Genomic DNA, 23062 nt, shown 5'->3' on the forward strand with positions numbered 1-23062 from the left:
CCCCTAGCACTTACCCCTGACGATCATAGGGGGACTTTAACAGATTCACGAACTACGTCACCACAGAGGCAAGTAAGGAGCGTCAGACAGGTGACGCTCACTGTGGTCTTAGCTACATTGCCACGTTGGGTGATGTTCTTGCTGTGCTTCTCGTTAGCCATCCGTATCCTCTGCTTAGCCAACATTGTGTCGCGTCACCAGTAGAAGGAGACGATGCTGATTGTGCTGCGGGGTAAGTGGGTGCTGCTGGCAGGACGTGAGCTGATGCTGCCGCAGGGAGCACCAGTTAGAAAATGAGGAACGAAGCCAAGAGGCAGTTGCCAGCACGGGCAACTGGGTAAAGCAGCCCCGCCTCTCGATCCGGAGGTACACAATGCTCGTCTGCTCTACCATAAGCAGAATAGACCTGTCCACCACTTCAAAGGCTAAAAAAAGCGATCAGAGACACATATTTTGTACAATGGAGCAAGCAGACAGTACAGCTTTGTTTTAACCTCTAAAAAGCCAGAACACCAGCATATTTTTTTTTTATATGGAAAAAAGGGTACATCCGTTTGTATTTCCAGCTTTGAGGGGCATTTACGGTTCTCCAGTAATAGCTACTATAAACAAGAGCGCGTACGCGCCTCGCGCGGCAGCAGGGGGAGGGGGGAGAGAGGAGGGGGCCTGCACGATTCCCTTGCGAGACCGAGCGGCAAGGCGCGATATTTGCTACCATATGGTGCTCCTTGCAAGGAAATTGCCACACATGCACGCGTTGCCATTGAAGACAATGGAACGCGTGCACGTTTTTGCCTCAAAAAGGGTATCGACGGCTAAAGGTCTCTTTCCTAAGCAGCGCATGCGCACTGCGTAGGCGAGACATAAATAATCTGTGCTGATACTAATCATTTGTTTACTACACCTCCTCTGCAATCTGGTGTACTTGAGGTTTTACACAAAAACATAACACATATTTAGAATATCTGTACCAACCATAGTATTTGCACAAGCTATGAAAAATACCTAATTAATGTGAAATTATTGCTAGCCAAAATATAACTTTGAAAGGTTTGCTTGGCATTTCAAAAAATCCTCCTTTCAGAACAACCCAAGAGAACTGAGAGGTCCTAGGACTCTGCCCCCCACCATGGAGCAGGGAGGCCAGACCCAGGCCGATGCCACTCCATCCACACCAAAATGGTTATTACAAGAAATTTGCACACCTCTTGAGCTTAGCTTATATTTAAACAATTGTTAAATGTAGATTACCTTAAAACTATGATTATTATTAACAGTAAGAAAAATATTATAATCCTATATAAAACAAAACCATATAGTAAATTGTGTAAGAATTAAAAAAATAAAAATGAATATTTAAAAAAATTACAATATAACAAATAAAATGTCTCATTGTTTAATGCTATAAATAAAAAACAAATAACAAAACATATTTAAAAATTAAAATAAATGCTAACAATCGTAAATAGGAAATAGTAGAGAAAGCGTTGGACTTTGAAGGAGTCATGTTTATTATTCCCACTTCAATTAAAGTAACAGTATGGACAGTTTTGGACTTGGAGGGGCCAAATGTACTATTTCTGTTCGAGCTCAAGCAGAAGTAGGGAAATTGTTGGAATTTGGAGGGATCAGATTTGGTATTCTCACTGCAATCTGAGCAGCAGTAGGGAAAGTGATAGAGTATGAAGGGGTTAGATATACTATTCCCACTCCAAGGTAAGCAAAAATAGGAAAAGTGTTGGACATTGGAGGGGTAGGATTTATTATACCTAGTCCAATCTGAGCAATAATAGGGAAATGTTCAACGTAGGAGTGGTTAAATTTACAGTTCCAACTCTTACATATGCAAAAGTAGGGAACGTTTGGGACTTTGGAGGGGTTAGATTTACTATTCTCACTCCAACGTAAGAAAAAGTAGGGAAAATGTTCAACTTACTTCGGAGGTGTAAAATGTACAGTTCCAACTCCAACGTAAGCAAAAGTAGAGAAAGTATTAGACTTTGGAGGGGTTAGATTTACTATTCTCACAACAATGTAAGCAAAAGAAGGGAAAGTAGTGTTCTTGGGAGGGGTCAAATTTACTATTCCCATTCCAGCTTAAGCAAAAGTAGGGAAAGTACTAGACTTTGGAGGGTTCAGATTTAATATTCTCACTCCAATTTTTTTAAAGAAAATATTTAAATATAAAGCAAAAATTTAAAACATATTTACAATAATAAACATTTTTATTGACCATAAAACACATAAGATAAATGGAAATACTCAAATTGTATAACACATATTGAAAACAACAAAAAATATATATAAACCAGTTTAAATTACAACATTTACCTCTCTACTACCCTAGAAAATGAACACTAATAAACAAGTAAAAATAATAGGACAATAAATGCATTAATACAAATGAAAAGTTAATAATGTTATATTAATTATTAAATAAAAGAATTACTATTGAATTGATTACTTATTTTACAAATTTGGTTAATTTAATATTTAAATTAACTCATCAACCAATTAAAATTAATGAAATACTAACAAATAAAAAAAAATATTACATAAAAATAATTATAAATTACAATAAATAGCATTTTTTAAAGCACTTCTCAACTTAATGCTCTACAAGTCCAGCACAAATATTATTGTACCACTGATAACTTATAATACTAAAATAACTAATATTTATAAAACTAATTAAAGAATTAAATGTTATAGAACAATAAATAAAACATTATTCACATATTTAAAATAACAATATTATATTAAAAAATATATAGTTTTACCTTTAATATTAAGTTCCACATTATTTTTGCGGCCACCGTATTCTGGACACGACATTTGTGACCTATGACATTTTTTTAATCAATATTTTCAAACATGTCAGTTATGATTAGCGGTATGAAGACCATCCACTGAGTTGGGGAACAATAACCATCTCTAATTTATCACTAAGATGCCTCGAGCGGTGAACATGTGTTTATAAACAGACATATTTTATGTTATGTTATTTTATCTCATCTTATCTTATGCTATAAGACAACCTGTTTACTATCCCAACTATACAGCAAGAGGTGTCATTCCCATTTGCCGAATCTGTTAAAGCCAATGCTACATCTGACTTTCTCGTCCGCAAATGGGAAGATGTCAGGTCTTACAATCAGGCATACAAACAATGAATTAAGTTAAAAGTTTGTAAAATTCCATCTGATGATACATCATTTTAACAAATTTCTAATATGGAGACAGTCAGCCTTTTGCAAAATATGGACATTTTAGGTCCCCTAGATCTTTTGGCCATGCACTGGCTCAGAGTCAACTTAACAACTTGAGACAGGGAACCTGGTGGACTGGAATCCATGAACCACCCACACATTATATGAGGATGTTGTTTTCTGGACAATAGTCAATCACCTGAGGCTACAAGATTATATGTTTGTTAGTAAATTCCAACCCCCCCCCCCCCCTTTCACCAGAGATGAACACAAGCAAAAAATCCCACTATATATTTCAATGTTTTTTTTAAAATCAATATACTAATCTAGTGCAGATAACAAGTATGAATGTAACAACGAAACAAACACAAAAGTGTCAATGAAAGTAATTAATGAGCAAAATAATAAACGGAATAGGAACATCGTGGCAATGTTTCAGAAATCCATTGCATTTAATGACGGAGTTAGAATTTGTTGACAAACCCCTCACTTCTAACTCCCAGCTAAGCTGTTGTAGCACCACAAGTGACTGACTGAGTTTCTTGAAGTCATCTCCAGATGATACACTGTTGTTCTGCTCTTCAAGAAAGTGACTCTGTGTTTCTGTGTCTTAGTTGTGAGATTCACAGGCAAGCTGATAAAACTGTTTGAGCTTCACCAAGTTGATGACCTTCACTAGGGATGTATGCAGCTCAGCTCACATGAACTACACAAACGAATCACCCAGTAAACAAAACTGAAGACTCCTCTCTACATAATACTTGGCTGTACCAAGCCTAAATACACTTGTCTGATTATTTTGAAAAGGGCAGGACTTGTGATAAATGATGTAAAATGTAAGAATTAGTATATCAATTCTGTTTCACCTTTATTCAATTCTATCACACATTATAAATCACATTGATGCGTATACATGAATTTAAAGATGCACTATCCCAAACTTTAATAAAACAAATGTTATATGTTGTACATGTGCAATCAATACAAAATTTAACAAATTTAACATGCGTTTATAAATAAAGAATGTGCCATAAGATATATGAATATATAAAATGCAATGGGTGTACATAGGCAGAACCCAAATAACAAATACAAGGACAGCTCATTTTAGAGAAAATTAAAAATGACTAAATATCTTTTTGTGGAATAGGTGAGTGTTCATTCCAGAAGACACTATAACAAAGAGGTAAGAAGGGAAACGGGGATGGATATACAGGACGTTATGTTATGTTATGTTAATGAGATTTATAAAAGCACACAAATACCCGAAGGTGTCTTGGTGCTAGGAAATACTAGCAGCGACCTTAGCACCTAGTACTGGAAAAGCCAGGTTTTTAATTGCTTCCTAAAGCCAGTCAAACAGCTGACATTCCTAAGTTCAAGAGGCAGGGCGTTCCAAAGTTTCGATGCGCCGTAATAAAAGCTACGGCCTCCCCAATGAGCCGTACGAATTCTAGGTACCAGCAGTAATCTTGCCCCCATCGACCGAAGGTGTCTGGTCGGTTGATACCATGCGAAGAGATTCTGAAGAAATAAAGGGCCTATGTGGTGCAAGGCTTTATAAACAATGCACAAGGCTTTAAATTTTATACGCTGAGGCACCGGAAGCCAGTGCAAGTTGCGAATATCATTGGAAACTGGACTATGTCTGGGAATATTAAGCAATAGACGTGCTGCAGAATTCTGAATCATCTGGAGTTTCTTCAGACGTGGCTTCTGGGCATTAAGATATAGCCCATGGCAGTGGTCTAATTTAGATTGAATGAGAGAAGAAACTACTGTTTTCCTGGTATTTTCCGGAATATACGGGAATATCTTCCTTATTTTCTTAATAAGAATGTATGAAGTAGAAACAACGGCGTTAGTTTGATGGCAAAGTGTCAATCTGTTATCAATCAGCACACCCAAGTTTTTTACTTTTACCGCTGGCTTTGGTGGTATACCCATCTCCGCCGGCCACCACATATTACTCCAGGAGGGCTGCGGAGTACGTTAAGAGGCTTGGATGGGGAATGGGGAATGGGAGAATTATAATGGGTTTGTACAAAATTAACTGTAAAGTGGGGGAAAAGGAGTTGGTTAAAAAAGAATGAGAAAGCAGGAAGAGGAGTAAGGGATTTCTAATTAAAGAGTAAAGTGAAGTAGGAAATAAGAGATAACGTGGAGAGGGCAATAAAGGGTTTGTAAAAAGAGGGCAAAATCAGAGAGGAAATAATGGGTTTGTAAAAAAAATAGTGAAGCAGGAGGAGGACTAAGAAGTATTAAAAACAAGTAAAGCTGGAGTAGGGGTGAGGGATTTGTAAAAAAAAATGGGAGTAAAGTAGGAGGTGAAAAGGGATTGATAAAAATAGGGAGTAAATTGTGAGGGGAAGTATAGAGTTTGTTAAAAAAAAATAGCAGGAAAGCCATAGGGAGAGTAAGGCTTTTGTAAAAAAAAAAAGGGAGTAACGTGGGAGTGAAAGTAAAGAGCTTTTAAAAAATAAATAGGAGTAAAGCAGGTAGGGGAGTAAGAGGTTTGAAAAAAGGCATCCCTCAGAAAGGGGGCTTGCTGAACAAACCCGACCTGGTTTACAAACTGTGAAAGAGCTAATAATGGCTAAATGAGGTAAAAATAGAAGAGATTAAAGTGCCTGAAAGTAAAATAAAATTACACTAAACACAGCAAGCAACATATTGGCTGATGGATTCAGAAATCAAGCAGACAATAGAATAGTAAAGGTAGATACAGTCATGCCTAAGCAATTTAAATCATCATGATTGCCCATTGCCTAGAGCTAACTTAGTTTTAAAAGGCCTTTTTTATGAGCTGTAGGCCAAAGCCACAGGCGGGGGCTCCTAACAAGTGAAAATTATAAACAGCAATTATAGTCCCAGGCAGAATGGCAATACTGCTGCTAGACCTTTCCACCCACTAAAGACTGAGGGGTATATTCACAAGAGCGTGTGATAAACAACACCCCAAAAAAAATGTTAATGCAACTTTACACATCGCAGCCTATAGCGGGAAATAACCCTGTGTCAACGTGGAATTCACAACAAGGTAGTACCATGCGATAGTCTGCCGACACCGCGGACAATGTCCGCGATACAACCACCTCGATGGAGATAAAAACACAAACCACAACACATAAAAAAACCTGCGATGGGCCGAAGCGCGATACGAAAACAGTGAGAACCAGTGCGAGGGCAGCAATACTCACGCGTAATGCGGGAAAAAGCACAAGAACAGCATATGGAAAATGCCACAGAAAAAAAGACATCAACTGCGGAGTACCACGGATGCACCCTGACTGACTGCAGAGGACAACATGTACCCCACAACATCCAAGCACCGTGGAAGAACAGAACCGACAGGCACACCGCATGAAAGAGACCAGTGGCAGACAAATCAGAGCCACATGAGCGACTTACCCACCGTGCAGCATACGCACATAAGCATGAGTGCACCTCGACATTGACAACATCCCGGTAAAAACAGCAACACCTCCACAACAGAACGCAGGACACAACTGGTTCCGTAAATGTGCACGACATGGAAAATCACATCTGTAACCGCAGGAAAATGTAACATGGCAATGTACAAGTACAACCTGTAACCTGCAAATATGTTTTAATCACACATGCTGTGCAATCGGACATCTTGTATTGTCCCATGATTGCCATGGATGGCCACAATGCGATGTGCTCATGAGAAGTAAGTGTCAATGATGGTGTTCCTACAGGCCATTCCTGCCCGCAGCTGCAGGGATGCGGGCCACCTGCCCCATCGTCACCATCATCGTCCGGTACCTCTGGAACTGGGATCCATGGGGCATTGGTACGAACACAGATGTTGTGCAACACACAACGATCATCTTGCACACGATGTCTGGGCTGTACAGGAGCTTTCGACTTGTGCCGTCCAGGCACCTGAAACGTGACTTCAACATGCCAAATGTGCATTAAACAATGCCCCTGGTGCATATGTGGGCTGCATTGTTCTGCCTCTGGGCAGGTGTGTTCGGGTCTCGGAGGGGTGTTATCATCCAAGGACAGAGTGCACATCCTTGATCACCTGTGACAGTGCAGGGAGAAAAGAGTCAATACTGGTTTGGCAGGATGTGAAGGCAGGCCCACTAATCCAGTGACGCCTGTGCTGGCTGTGGGCGGGGTGAGTGTAAGCCAGCCCTCAGGGAATAGCTGGTGCTGGCAACAACTCCAACAGTCATCAGGCACACAGAAATGCAATGTCAGAGCCACAAGGGGGAAAGACTCGAGTCGCACAGGGCTAGTGGCCCTGGATGCACAGCGGCCAACACAGGCCCACCGCCACGGGACACAGACCTACCGGAGATTGGGGTAGGGTCATGAGGGCAGAGGAGGGCAGAGCATGTGTCATAGGTACCTTCCGCGGAGTGTCACAGGGGAGAATGGGAGGTCTACCCCCAGGAGATGATGCAGAGGGCACATGCCAGCTGTGTCCGGCAACATGGCAGATATGAATGCCACATGCCAGACACCAAGTCCGTACAGGTTCAGACACCAAAGATGTTCCTCCGGAGGATGACGGTCACTCATGGCGCACAGGGTCAGTGGCCCCACGTGTCGCCGGCTTGCATTGAACAGGGTTAGTGGCACCACGTGTCATCGGCTTGTGTTGAACAGGGTTAGTGGCACCATGTGTTGCTGGCTTGCGTTGAACAGGGTTAGTGGTGTCACGTGTTGCAGGCCTGCGATATGGAATTATGCCTCACTGATCAAAGGGAGCCTGGTGCTGGGGCCGCTGCCACGGACTTGGGGTCACTGCCATTCTGGACTTAGGACACAGTTCCACATGGGGGACCTACTGGGCGGAAGAGGACGCCGGTGGAGTATGCTAATAAGGAAGGAGTGATGTGGGCCAGCGTGGGGGGGACCAGCGATGATCTGCGGAGGCTGCAGAGGTTGCGGGACTGGGCTTGGAGCTTGCACCGGCATGTGGTGGGACCTCTTTGACACACGACGGTGGCAGCAGGTGAGCTTGGGCGGGCAGGCCTGGTCTGTGCATCAGCATCCTGGGGTGCAGCAGGCGCACAGGGTCGCAGGCCCCGCTGCTCACGGCATCGGCCTTGTGGCAGGCCGCGAGCCGCTGCACTGTCAGTGACGTTGGCCTTCCCGGGAGTGAACCACGTTCTGCGCAATGGGGTTTTTGACCACACCCCTGCGCAAACCTGGCATACACAGGGCAACCCACTATGCTCACACACACAGGGGGGGGACGCAGAGTGCGACACTTCCGCTATCTGACCCACGGTCTGGGGTGACATGGTTGCATCCACTGCTCAATACTCTCCAGTCACCAGCAGTTGTGGTCTGCATGGACATGTCTGTGGTTTGCGTACCCATGCCTGTCCTGCACATCCACACCTCACTTGTCGTTGTGTACATTCCCATGCACTGGTCACTTGCATCCTTCGCACATGGCTGCATTCCGCATCTCCATACGTTAAGCTATTGTGTGGCTGTGGTGCCATGATATGTCTGTATTGTGTGCAGTGGTAGCCCAGGATGACCATGGAGTGGTGTTGTCATGTCTGGTAGGTGCTCATGTAGTTTGACATGTTGTATGTGGTCTGGTCATGTGTGCATTCCCAACAACAGTAGATGGACAGAATGCAGAACAATGTCATACATTCACCCCAGTACAGAGATCTGGGCCTAAATCCATCTGTTAAATGGTAGCGGCAGTTGCAGTCGATAACCTTTCAAGTATTGCCCGGCGGTAATCGCCTCTCATACCACTCGATAATTTACCAATGAAAGAGGCAGGCGCCGGAGACTGGAAGGCAGGAAACAAAGTTTTATTCCGTCGGAGCAGAACACATCAGATCAGACAGCAAGGTATCGTCACGAGGTGCTCTAACTGCATCTCTGAGGCCTGGCCTATTATACACAGGTTTATGACTTTATTACAGGATTATTGTACATGGCACATTCTTGAGATTACTTTGATGTATGAAAGAACATCCCCTGAAGCCCCGGCTCAGATCCAATCCCACACATAACTACAGTAGAAGTTCCCACCTCACCCGCAGTAGGAGATGGCTATCACACAGCAGGGTATTCCGCCAATTCCCGGGGGTGTGTGTGACCGGTCGGGTCCCAGGGGGTGGGGGGGGCCTTGATCTACTGTAATCCCTTTGATGTGGGGCGTTCCCTTTACAGTAGGGGCAATAAACTGCATCCGCAGGGCTAGGTGATGGCCTGGGATCGGTTCGGACAATGGGGCGCAGAGGAAGGGGGTTATCAAAGAGATGCATGACCATGTATGGGATGTCGGTCGGGCATGGGATGCGGTTCCATGGCAGGGTCACGCAGAAGGAGAGGGTTTATGGCCCGTGTATGAGAGAGCGGGGGTGGCCGGTGCGCGGGGGATGCTTGCAGCGCCAGGGGAACGTGCTGGCGATCGACAATGAGCGGGGGAGAGAGTGGGGTGCCTAAAATGGCGGTCGTGCGTTCGCTGTGCGTGGCGCTGGGGAGGGGCAAGATGGCGCAGATAATGTTCAGTTACAAGCTAAATTTCCACAGTCCTCCCTTTTAACATATCTCGCCAGCTTGCTTGGCCGACATTCACCTTCGTTAACCCTCCTGCTATAATACCGTTAATGTTTTTCCATACATTCCTTAAAGATACAGAGTTTTTAGGGCAGGCAGGAGTAATCTGACACATTTATACGTAACTACATACAGTTGGTAAAGTAGGCGAGGAGGTAGTACATACAAAATTACATCAGCTGTGCCGCATGTCAGGCCCAGGAATAGGAGGAGGGGAGTTTGTTTGAGCACAAATAGGATACTGTAAAGCAAGAAGGATGGTTCTGGCAAAACAAGGGATATTTCGTACATTACTTAAGGCCCAGACTTTGTGTGGATCGAAAATAGTCAGTATAGTCGTGTGTAGGCTGGTGTTGTATGAATGTCACTATACAAAGTTACATTTTCTTAACTTCTCAATGTACGGTCGGAAGTGATTGATGCAACATCATGAAAACTCGATAGGAAGATAGTTAATATATAAAAAAAGGGTGGTTGGGAGAGGATTTTCAATTTGACATGGGTTCTTCTTTCCAGTGTCCTTTTATAAAGAGCCATCACTGGTAAGCTCTTATTGTTGTTCTTCTTTCGTTGGCACTGTTGAGCACCGGCGGTGGAGCTAAGGTCCAGCTCAAATCCAATTTCTCACGTGGCAGGGTGTGACCATTCACTGTTCTCCGATCACAGTCCCGTTCCTTAACACAGTTCACCATAGGTACTTTGAGACAGGGTACCTGCTTTTTGTTCTTCTGTAGTTAAGTCAGATTCATAATCCATAAAAAGAGAGAGAGAGAGAGCGAGAGAGAGAGAGAGAAGGGGTGTGGCGTGCTTCGGGATGCCGGGGGAAGAGGGGGGGTGGAGTGGGATCGAATCAAACATGCGGGCCAAGGGGAGCAGAATCTTCCAGCACTGGGCCCATCAATCGGGCCCGACGGGTTGGGACTTCAGGCACGCTGGTCAGTGAGCAGGGGGCCTCGATGTAGCCCTTCGTTCTACCGCTTATCATCCTGATAGTGGTGCCTTGTCCTACGCCCTTTTTGCTTCGTTGCTTCCCCCTTGGTCGATGCCATAGATGTTCCATGGTCCGCAGCCAGGCTGTGCGTCGTGTCCGACCCCTCTCTTCCGATGGCAGCACGTTATCTTTAAATGAGTACAAGAAACAAAATCTTAGAGAGTTGGCAGGGAAGACATTTATACACTTCATCCTCTCTCCCAACCACCGAGTAGTTGCGGAAATGCCTTTATCAGTTGCTGTATGATTGAGGTCTATTAACCCTGATGTTAGTGTGCGTGTTACTAATCTATTAGTCATTGCCGTGGTGCAGGTTTCTGTGGGCATCCCTGTCCATCGTCTGGCCTTCTAGGTGTCGATTCCTGCGCCCTATAACCGTTGTAGGAGGCCTGACATCTGTCAACCCTTTGGTCCATTAAAAAATTCAAACCGGCTTCTCCGGTAGAGACTCGTTCATCTCAACACAAGTTTTGGTAATACACATTTTCCTCCGAGGACTGCTACGTTTATGAAAAAGAAAGTGCGAGGTGCTACTGTCATGCGTTCACGAGTATCCATTTCGGGGAGGAACATGAGCTAAGCATTATTTTTGCTGGGGACGATAGGTAACCCTTTATCAGTTTAGGCGATGTATTATTAGAGAATAGGGTCATCAGCTGTTCCGTTCGAAATACTCTGAGACAGCTAGTATAGGGCTGGGATTATTTTTGGGAGAACGGGGTGCTTTAGACATTCTATTTCGGGGTAATTGGTCGGGGGTAATTCTGGGCGGTGGGGAGGGTGTCTTCTAGAAACGAAAACCACTGACATATAGTCCCCGTGATGAGGGCCAGATTGGGAGACATCAGTCGTCGTACCTGTCCTTTCTTTCTCAGTCAATTAAGCTCAACATTTGCGGAAAGGAGAGGTAGTAACGTGGTAAAGTATGGTCGTTTTGTTTCTGTCAATTTGTTCGAACACCACTGTGTTCAGGCCAATTATACACTTACCGAAGAGGTATGTGTCGTTAATTTATTCAAGAATAAAGAGGGCAAGAAAAGCCTTTAGTGAGTGAGGGGGGGAGAGAGAGAGAGAGAGAGAGAGAGAGAGAGAGAGAGAGAGAGAGAGAGAGAGAGAGAGAGAGAGAGAGAGAGAGAGAGAGAGAGAGAGAGAGAGAGAGAGAGAGAGAGAGAGAGAGAGAGAGAGAGAGAGAGAGAGAGAGAGAGAGAGAGAGAGAGAGAGAGAGAGAGAGACGTGTGCATCAAGTAGGCTATTTGGCATACATACGACACAAAACGAGAGAGACATGGGTATGATAATAGGCCACTTGGTGCACACACAACATGGATTAGCATGGGTCTGTTCCATGTAAGAAAACACAAGCGGGGAAAAGACATAAATTCGGTGATCACGTACACACAAATGCCGGATAGGGTGTGACAGTACATGCATCAAGCGCAGAAACTTAAGACGGAGACTCAGGGCTACGTTGAGTATGGGGACCTCTCCTTTCCTGTCCTCTTTTCCTATGCATGCTGCGTATTTTCAGTATTTTGTAGTTTATCTTGGGGGGGACCTTTTATTCTCCTCCCTTTGATCGATGGGCGAGCACTTCAATCATACAGTGACGTTCTCTTCAAGTGACCCAAGCATGAAATGCATACACATTCATGCCGTATAATCGTAGCACACACGCACAATCATACCATACAGTCTTTCATGTTCCCAATGGTAGTCTGCACTTTACGCACTATCTCACAACGTTTGTCTATGTTTTCCCTGATATTGAACTCGGTGCGGTCCATGTCCACTCCACTCTTCAGTCGGAACTTCGTCGTGACCTATAGAGGGGAAAAAGAGGGGAGGGGATGTGCAGTATTCAAAGTACCCTAGCGCGCGTAGACACGAAAAAGTTCTACTTACCACGTACTAGTCTTGCCGCAGGAGTGGGTAATACCATAGGCCTATTATTCTTTTTGTCCGAGGCAAAGATGCCCTATTTCATTCATCTCTTAAATTCGGGTTCCTTGGTCATACATGTATTTCTCAATAGGTCGTGTACTATGGTGCAAGATACCATACCTTGTGTTCGGCATATACCTTAAGTTATAGTTGATCATCGATTTGACAACTCTTGGAAAAGGACAGGTGTGATGGGTACAAATTCTGTTAATCAAAAAGATTTTAGGCAAATGGAGTCTGTATTATCTGTATTCTTTCGCTTGGGAGTAACAATCATTTATTCAAAAAGAAAAACCTTTAACAACCTAGATGATTTGTCATGACACTGATTCCGTAATTCCTTTTAAAAAGCCCTTTATTTAAAACAATGTCAGTATACAAATGCGGGCCTACAACTGCTATAGGCCGGCCACGGCGTGAGAGGCGTCGAACATCATGAGCAACACTACTTTGGTATGAAATCGGTTCCCTCCCCGCCCCCCCCCGACTATCATGTGTGGAAGCATCGCATATATATATATATATATATCTCTCTTTTTAACACAAATGTCACGTGACTGGAACGTCACAGGGAGTTGTAGGCCTCTCCTACATCGGCGCCATCTTGGGGCGAGGTCGGGCCAGTGTACAGTCTAAGTCTTTCCATGAATTAGCTGTTGGACCAGAATTCTTTTCGGTAGTTCGAGAACTTTCGTAAGCGTCAACTTTGCGTCAACATGGCGTCACCGCGACCTCGTAGCAATGCCATGGTTCGTTCTTGGGGCGGGGCAGCAGGCGGGTTCTTCCGCCGACGCTTTGAACCAGTCTTTCTCACTGCACCAAGCGGAGGCAAGGTGGCTGCCGCCCGGGGCAAAGAGCAATGGCGGCGGTTTGTCCTTACCGGAAGTCCGCGGGAGTCGAGTGTCAAATGACTCCAGCCGATTCTGCAAAGCTGAGGGGAGCATTTTTGTCAAGGGTGGGGCCCACGCCCAAGCAGACAAGCTTTCGAGTCCAGAATTGTCTCACGGTGGGCTTAGGCCTGGATCCGGAGGAGCCGACCGCCGGAGTCAAAAGGCAGCAGTAGCAGCAGCTCTTCGGTACAGCCACCGGAGAGGGGCCAGCAGCAGCAACAACAGCAGTTCGGATGGTACCGCCACCGGGGCGGGTCCAGTAGCAGCGACGGCAGCAGTTCGGATGGTACCGTTACCGGGGTGGGTCCCCGATTACTCGGCTGCGGGGGCCCACTCCTCGCGTCGGGTGCTAGCGGCAGTCCTGGTGAACCCGTGCTTGGGTGGCTGTCCATCGGTCGAGTGCAGGGGCGCCAGCTCAGCCGAACGGCGAATGAAGTGGCAGGGCGCAACTCGGCTGGCTGGTGAAAGAGACGGTTGGGGTGCCCTCATCTGCTGGCGAGCCTCCACCTGGGGAGGTGGGGGAGGCCCGTCCGCGTCGCCTCCCCCCGCCAGGGCACCCTCCGTTATTGAAGAAAGAAGAAGAAAATGGGAAGATCCGCACAGCGTGGCAGACTCCGCCTTGGCGCTGCCAGAGCTTCTGTACAGCCTCCGGCCTATTCGCACAGTCGTCCGCCACTGATGTCAATGGATTTTTGCATGGTTTTTATAGCCCAAAACCGACTAAAAGGACCGCCCAAAACAGGCCAATGTTGCAACTTCGAGGAAGGAGAGGCGAGGACGGTGTCACGTGGACGTAAATGCTTTGGGATGCAGGTCGCAGCAGACTGACATGTAAATAGTTGTTTAAAACGTGTTTTAATCCGTTCATCTTGTTGGAATGTTGTTATACCTATAAGTTATTAAAAATGTTTAACCATACTATTTTGTTGGAGTGTTGTACATATCAGCAATCTAGTTAGTGTAATCGGAAAATGGCATTGTTCGATTGCACGTGATCCTAATCAAGTTTGGTGACGTTGATGGTGGGTATCAGCAAACTTCCTGTTGTGTCTACTGGGGTCCCTATTTTTGTTCAATTCCAGAAGGACCGGGCACTGGGATTTCCAGTGTCCGAACCCTCTACAGAACGCACATTGGTTCCCATCTAAGTCTCTCCGTCCGTTGTAGGGTGCAGGTGTATGGTCTCTAGGGGGTAGCTTTCTAGGGGCGGTTGGTTGGTAATTCCCTTTCGGGGGTTCTCTTCCTATGGTCACCCCTTGCAACTGTGCTATCATTACCCTCTCCTTCAGTTCCTTTTTCTTCCTTTCTGATGCCCTATCGTTCTCATTCTTTTGGTTTTCGTAGTATTGGGCCATCTCGAGGATAGCTGCGGGTTTGGAGGCTGCCCAACTACTCTCGCTGGTCTGCAGCTTCTGGGAAACTTCTTGTGACAGACCCTTCACATAATTCTGGACAAAGAGGTGATGTCCGGTTGCAGTGGTCATGTCCTGGCCACTATAATCGGAAAACACAGTCTCGAACCGAGAGAAGTATTCAGACACATCCTCCTGGGGTTTCTGGCGACAAGCCGTCACTATCGACCAATCTACCTTTCTTTCTGGGATTAGAGTCTTCAACTTCTGTACAATCTTGTCTGGGAGCTCCAATATGGCTTTCGGGGGTTTCTGTCCTGGTTCTCGCTGTTTATCTATGGTATCGAGTTGTACCCAGGTATATCCGAACGGTTCAGCGTGGTCAACTTTCCGGATTTGTTTCCACACATCAGCCGGCAGACATAGCCTGAAGAACAAGTCGATATCTGCTAAAGTCATTATCGTAGAACCTAAGGCTGTACCCAGTTCGGTGTAGAAGGCAGTCGGGTTCTTTCTCAAGTCGGGTAGAGTTTTTCTAAAGGTCAAAATATCTTGTCGGTCCCATGGCTGGTAGACCCAATTATATACAACCCTTCCCTTCGCATCTTGGTGGTTGATGTCGTCATGTGTTCCCTGACCTCGTGGGGGGACCCAGTAGGGGGCGGCCTCTTTGATGGGCATCATGGTATCAGTCCTTCCTTCCTGGGGTTTAGTCGCTATGGGGGTTTCTGTTTTGGTTGCCTGCCTGTGTTCTTTAAGGTGTCGATAGACCTCGAGTGTTCGAGTGAAGAGGTTCGTCACATCGCCCTCTCCTTCTTCCCCAATGTCTACCTTCCTATATAGGGCCGCTAAGCCTTCGGGACCTTTATCGTGGTACCTATTCTCATATGTATTCAGAGCGTGATAACAAAGTCGTACGACAAAGTGTCGTCTGCGGCTGTCGGCATACGAGTTATACGCATCTGTTATATACTCCTCACCTTCCTTACGCTCCACCAGTGTTTTTACTATCTTGTCGATTCCTGTTCGTTCATCCTTCGTTAGTCGATTCATTCTGGTGGACTCTTTCTTTCTCATCTCAGGGTCATCCAACGTTATTGCCGACGTTGTGTTCAGTACAAGAGGCTCGGCCGGCGCGGAGGCCGTGAGGACCGAGGCCCCTGTACTGCTTTCGCTCGTGTTTGGGGGTTGTGGGTGTTGCACTACTGATTGGGAGGGTGCGTATGGAGGGGGCATGTAAATGATCGGGGGACCTAATAGTAATTCATCATTCGTTCGTTGCTTAGAGGACAACTCAGGGTAGAGCAAAGAAGGGGTCCTAACAGCGTACTGGCCTGACGTTTCGCGCTCCTGTCTTAGTTTAGTTTCCCTTCTCTCCTTTATTTCTTCTTCTAACTTTCTAGCGGCAAGGTGAGCTGCCTTTCGTAATTCCTTTTCTGCTTTTACTTCTTCCCTCTTTTTCCGTTGCGTTGCTTCTTTGCGCCACATGCCGATACTGTCAAGCATAGTAGGCGTCGTCTTATTGCCACGCAGAGCTATTTCTAGCACTTTTATCTTATGGTCGTCGAAGGATCCCATCAGTGGCCACTGACTCTCGGGGTCCTTCCTTGTATATTTATGCCACAGCTTGCTATAAGCTACGGCGACTAGTCCATATTTAGTGAACATGTCCTTATTAGGGGTGCCCTCCAGTGGAGCCGGATTGTTCACCTCTAATAAGCGGTCCGGGCAGAACCAACTACCAATCAGTGGGGAGAAGATAGGCATGACGGGTTTCAACGGGGACAAAAGTCAGCACTACCTATCTTTTCACTGCTTGCAAAGACTAGACAGAATATCTCTATTCCTTGTTATTTGTAAGCAGAGAATACCTCCAAAGAACCAATATCGAACAACTAGTGTTCGGACAATCAATCAATCAATCAATGGGGAGATAAAGATAGGCACGACGGGTTTCAACGGGGACAAAAGTCTGCGTTACCTACCCTTCACTATTTGCAAAGACTTAGACAGAATATTTCTATTCTACGTTATTTGCAAACAGAGAATATCTCAAAGAGCACTTTTCTTCAAAACAATCAATGTTCGGACAATCAATCAGTGGGGAGATAAAGATAGGCACGACGGGTTACAACGGGGACAAAAGTCTGCGTTACCTACCCTTCACTATCTGCAAAGGGAGAGAGAGAGAGAGAGTATTTCTACTCCTCCCCGTTTGTAGACAGCGAATATCTCAAAGAGAACAATCAATGAGCAATACTAGTAGTCAAAAACAATCAATCAATTATTTCGCACTTTTGTCGTGTTTCACGACCTTACCCGGACCGCGTGGACAGTTTCTCGTCTTACGCCTCCAGCGCCCGATCGTCCTCTACTCTCCGTATTTGCCGCGGCACTCCTGATGGTTCCCAGTCAGGACCGTAGATCACTCGAGAGAGGTCTGCTCGGAACCAGTGAAGTTCGGATGATCGGCTGCCAGACGAGGGTCTATCGGGCAGGAGCTCTCCCGATCGTTGCAGTCGTTCACTCTGTCGTCTGGACCTCTCCCACTGGATCCACGTGTCGCTGATGGGCCCCACGCTTGGGACGCCAATTGTTAAATGGTAGCGGCAGTTGCAGTCGATAACCTTTCAAGTATTGCCCGGCGGTAATCGCCTCTCATACCACTCGATAATTTACCAATGAAAGAGGCAGGCGCCGGAGACTGGAAGGCAGGAAACAAAGTTTTATTCCGTCGGAGCAGAACACATCAGATCAGACAGCAAGGTATCGTCACGAGGTGCTCTAACTGCATCTCTGAGGCCTGGCCTCTTATACACAGGTTTATGACTTTATTACAGGATTATTGTACATGGCACATTCTTGAGATTACTTTGATGTATGAAAGAACATCCCCTGAAGCCCCGGCTCAGATCCGATCCCACACATAACTACAGTAGAAGTTCCCACCTCACCCGCAGTAGGAGATGGCTATCACACAGCAGGGTATTCCGCCAATTCCCGGGGGTGTGTGTGACCGGTCGGGTCCCAGGGGGTGGGGGGGCCTTGATCTACTGTAATCCCTTTGATGTGGGGCGTTCCCTTTACAGTAGGGGCAATAAACTGCATCCGCAGGGCTTTGTGATGGCCTGGGATCGGTTCGGACAATGGGGCGCAGAGGAAGGGGGTTATCAAAGAGATGCATGACCATGTATGGGATGTCGGTCGGGCGTGGGATGCGGTTCCATGGCAGGGTCGCGCAGAAGGAGAGGGTTTATGGCCCGTGTATGAGAGAGCGGGGGTGGCCGGTGCGCGGGGGATGCTTGCAGCGCCAGGGGAACGTGCTGGCGATCGACAATGAGCGGGGGAGAGAGTGGGGTGCCTAAAATGGCGGTCGTGCGTTCGCTGTGCGTGGCGCTGGGGAGGGGCAAGATGGCGCAGATAATGTTCAGTTACAAGCTAAATTTCCACACATCCAAGACTGATTTGCATATGGCTGGGTTCAAACTGGAACGGCATGGTGAGCAAAATAAAAATGGATTTAGGCCCAGATCTCTGTACTGGGGTGAATGTATGACATTGTTCTGCATTCTTTCCATCAACTGTTGTTTTTGCATGTGTGCATTCCCACAGTTGTGCGTTGTGTGTTGGTGGGTTTGGGGTGTGTGATGTGTTGATTTGGCACTTACCAACGAGCAGTCCAGTTCCATATGTGCCATCCCGGAAGCGCTGGTTGTGAATGGACTGTCGGAAGATGTAGGAATCGTGCACACTGCCAGGGTAGTTTGCGACGACATTGGTGAAGAGTCCCCGGTGGTCCACTATTGCCTACACATTGATGGAATGCGTGTGCTTTCTGTTGCGTTAGTGGTGTGCTGTATCCGCAGGGGGCACAAGTGGGACATGTGTGCAGTCAATTGCCCCCAACACGGCCGGGAATCCGGCTATGGCGTGAAAGCCTTGCCTTTTCTCCAGATGTTCCTGCGCAGTGATGGGGAAGTGAAGGTACTGGGGTATGAAGCTGAGGATGGCATCCAGGACAGGTGTGATGAACTTTGATATGGCTGGCTGTGAGATCCCTCTGACTCTGGCAGTTGTTGGTTGGAAGGTACCAGAGTCCAACAGGTGCAGCACAGCCAGCAACTTTGTCTGCGGAGGGATGTTGGTTCTCCACTGTGTTGGGACCGTCAGCCTGTGGGCGATGTGGGTCATGATGCGCAGGATGGTTATCCTTTTGAGCCTGTAGTGGGCAATGACTTCTTCGGGCGTTAGGTCTGTGAGAGTAGTGCATTTTCAGTAGGTCCGCTGTGTTACTCTGCGCTGTCTCTGTGGTGGTACGGGGGTGGGTCCGGGTCCTGGGGGTGGTGGCGGTCCTGGGGATGGTGGCGGTGGGTGTTGTGACCCTGAGGGGTCTCCGAGCTGCATGATGAGTAGCTCCATGGTGTCGTTTGTTCTTCAGGTGTGGCTGTGTGTGGGGCTCCATTGCCTACTGCAGGTAGTCATCCGTCTTTACACCTGCATGAGGCAGGTGTTAAATACCTGCGGCTACCGCGGCTTATCGCGTGTTTTTGACTTACATCACAGATCTGGCATTTCGTTGTGAAAGTGGTGTTGTGGTTTTTTTGTGTGTTTTTGCACGGGAACACCAACTCTGCATCTCATTAGGGTTAGTTGGTGGTGTCCACCATGGAGATAGATTTTGGGGCAGTTATCGTGGGAATACCGGCGATGTCTGCAGTTTGCACCAGCTTGTGAATGGGGTGTTAGATCTATCTCCACTTTTGATGCATTAAGGTGGAGATAATTCGAAGATAAGTCCTTGTGAATATGCCCCTGAATGTTCTAGAAGCAAACAGAAAGACAGACATCGCCATGTTGAAGCAGAATGTTTATATCCGCCATTATTAGACCGTAGGTGTCTTCAGTGGAACTACCAACATTCCAATGTTTTAATTAAGAATTATTGCTTATACCTGTGAGCAATAACTGCTGTTAATTACTATACCCATATTAAGGGCCTGAGGAGCAGGTAAATGCATGTAACAAGAGGGGGTAAATAACAGCCTTGAGGTCAATAAGGCTATTAGCAGCTCCCACCCTCATGTCACATTCTCCCATATAGCTCTCTCAGTCTCTTCTATAACAGCTGCCAGCAGTGCCAGTACACAGGCGGCTGACCGGGCTCCCTCCCTTGCATTTGGTCTAATCAGAAAAGTAAGAAACGTTTGTTTACATTTTTCTTTTTTTTTCTTCTGACTGGTCTTTCCTACATTACAAGAAAGGGGAGGAGTTCAGACAGCTGTGTGTGGAACAACAGCTGCTAGAAATAGGTTTGAGGGAACACTGCAGTAAGAAGCCATTTGTTTCAAACAAAGATTCAGATGAGAGGCTGCTTATGCTCCTGCAGTGCCCCCTATCTGCCCAATCCCAACTGGAGGGACGGTGGGAACTAGGAAGCCACAAGATGCTCTCTGTGTGGCCTATAACATGCACTATAGATAGCAAAGGGAGCATTCTAATAGACTGGTTAGCGCCCAAAGTTTCGTTTCAAAACACTATATTTGGGCCAAAGACCTTCAAAGTGACATAATCAATTACAATATAAAACAGTCATAAAAGCCAAACATCCATTAGATAAGAATCAAATCCAACAACATATCAACTACATTTATAAGAAAAAATTAATCGAGAGCTCATTGAAAGTTAAAAATAAAAAAAGTGCCTAAGTGAAAACATCAGTTTTTCATTATAAATTACATGGTGTTCTGGTGGACTAAAGTGCATCAAATGAGGAGGTTTGAACTAAGACTTTAATAAGATAGGCTATGCATGAGAAATGTTTTTAGCTAATTCTAGAAGTAACTACTTCACTCCCCTCTAACTCAGTACAACAAAGTGCAACATCCTAAATTAAGATATAGTAAAGTGCATTAGAACATGTAGTTGTAGCAGTATATTCACGGGATTTCCACGACGCAAACTCACTGATTAGTCAAACACCATAAAATGCTTTGATTTTGGGAGATTAAGCCGAATACTATGATTGTTGGATTTGTAATAACAATTATTTTAACTGTATCTAAAATAAGTTTCCACTGGACCAAGGCAACCCAATAGGGCAGAGAAAAAACACAATAACAATAGGGCTGATTTCGCCCAAAACACATGTTCATGGCTCCAACATGAAGCCTGCCTATCTAAGGCTATGAAGAACAGGGTCTTCAATTGCAGCAGGCTCAGTGGAGGCCAAAAGGGACAATATCTCGGACCGAACTGGCCAAATGTATTCAAGGAAGTAACCAACCAACAGACTCTCATTGCAACTCTATATTGGTGGATTCCCAAAGTACGGCAAAAGGGCACAATCCAGCAAATGTGTTGCCTATTGTAAGTTGGACAAACAAATAAAGATATTCATCAGTTTCTTCCACTTGGCTACTTGCTCAGCAGATATTATTGTCTTCAGTTGGATCTTTCCTGTTAACAGTAACATTTGCAAGAGGTAGTCATCGCAGCCTAAATCGTATATAAACAGATTTTGTGAATGGTGAATCGATTTCGTCCAAAAAGGACCACAACCTGGGGGTTGATTTTATCTCTAGAAACCTGTTGGTTAATGTACCAAGATTTCATGATTGAATAAGGTTCCTTTCCTCTTTCTCAGAATAGGAAGTCTTCAACAATTTAATGTTAGAAGTGGTGATGGATGCTGGATTGTTCCAGCGATTAATCATAACCAGGGAAATTAACTCTTGCTTTACGCATGTTAAGCAAGATAATGTTGCCATTCCCTTTTTGAGACCCAAAATTTGCCAAAATTCTAAGACATACCCTATATGATTCCAACTCATTATTCATCCAATACAAAATTGGTTTAAGCCTCACCATGGCCGATATGAGTTGCATGTCCAGATCCAGTTTAAAAACTAATGGGGGACTTTGTGGAAGTTTAAGTACTGCCCTCAGGAATTTGTTTTCTGCAATCCCTAATGAATCAGTGTTGCTATGTCCCCAGAGTTCTGCACCATTGGCTACTGCAGTTGCTGCTTGGGCTCTCCAAATTTCTAATAGGGGAGATACAGGATGAAAAGCAGTATCTTTTGCCAGTCTCATGGTGATTGTGTCTTGTGGTTTAACAAAAGGGTACTCTTAACGATCTGGATAGTCCAGAAATTACCGCTGGATAAGGGGATTCCCAGATAGTCAAAATCTAGGACTCTTTCCTAATCTATTCCATCCAAACTTATAATGCCCTCTAAAGTCCCTGAGTGGGTTGATTGCCATAAATGTGGTTTTGCTAGTACTAATAGTCAAACCATGGTCAGTACAGAACAATTTAACCCTGGCTAGTAAAGTCTCAAGTCCCTTAGGTCTTTTAGAAACCAGCAGATTATTGTGAGCAAATAGTAAGGCTGGTGTTTTAATACCCTCCAAGATTGGGGAATCATTTTCGCAGCCCAGGAGAAAATTTACACAGCCTTTGGTAAAAAGTAAGACTAGCGTGGGGTAAGGATGCAACCTTGCCAGACTCACTTGGCGACTTCTACCCGGTCAGTTGTTCCCTCATTTTCTCCACATTTGATCAGCGCATAATTATTTGTATGGAGGTGCACTATAATGTCCAGTAGGGGAGGTGGTAACTCTAGTTCTCTTAGGGAACGCCAGAGTCTTCCTCTGGAGGACCATATCGAATACTGCCTTCAGGTCAACAAAAACTATGTAAATACTACCCCTATCAATTTCCACAACTTTCCATCCTAAAAGCTAGAATCTGAAAACTTGTTCTACCGTACTCATCTTAGAGCTATACCCAGCTTGAAACTGGGAGGCGATTTTATTTTCCTCAATCCATGTCAAGGGATGATCCAAAATTTGTTTGCAAAATCTCTTTTGAGCTGCGTCAATACGGCTTATGGGTTGGTAATTTGGTGGGTCTGTTTTTACGCCCTTCTCAAAGATGGGTACAATCTCTGCTCCTTTCCAAGTTGCAGGTATTTCGGTGCCGGCCATGATATCATTGGTAACACAATATAAATAAGGAGCTCAAATGACAGGTTCAGGTTTGTATAGGTCAACAGGGATCTTGTCAGGCCCGGGGCCTTACCCGCTCTCTGTATACAAATGTCA

Source organism: Triturus cristatus, chromosome 2_1 (assembly GCF_964204655.1).
Source record: "Triturus cristatus chromosome 2_1, aTriCri1.1, whole genome shotgun sequence".
NCBI lineage: Eukaryota > Metazoa > Chordata > Amphibia > Caudata > Salamandridae > Triturus > Triturus cristatus.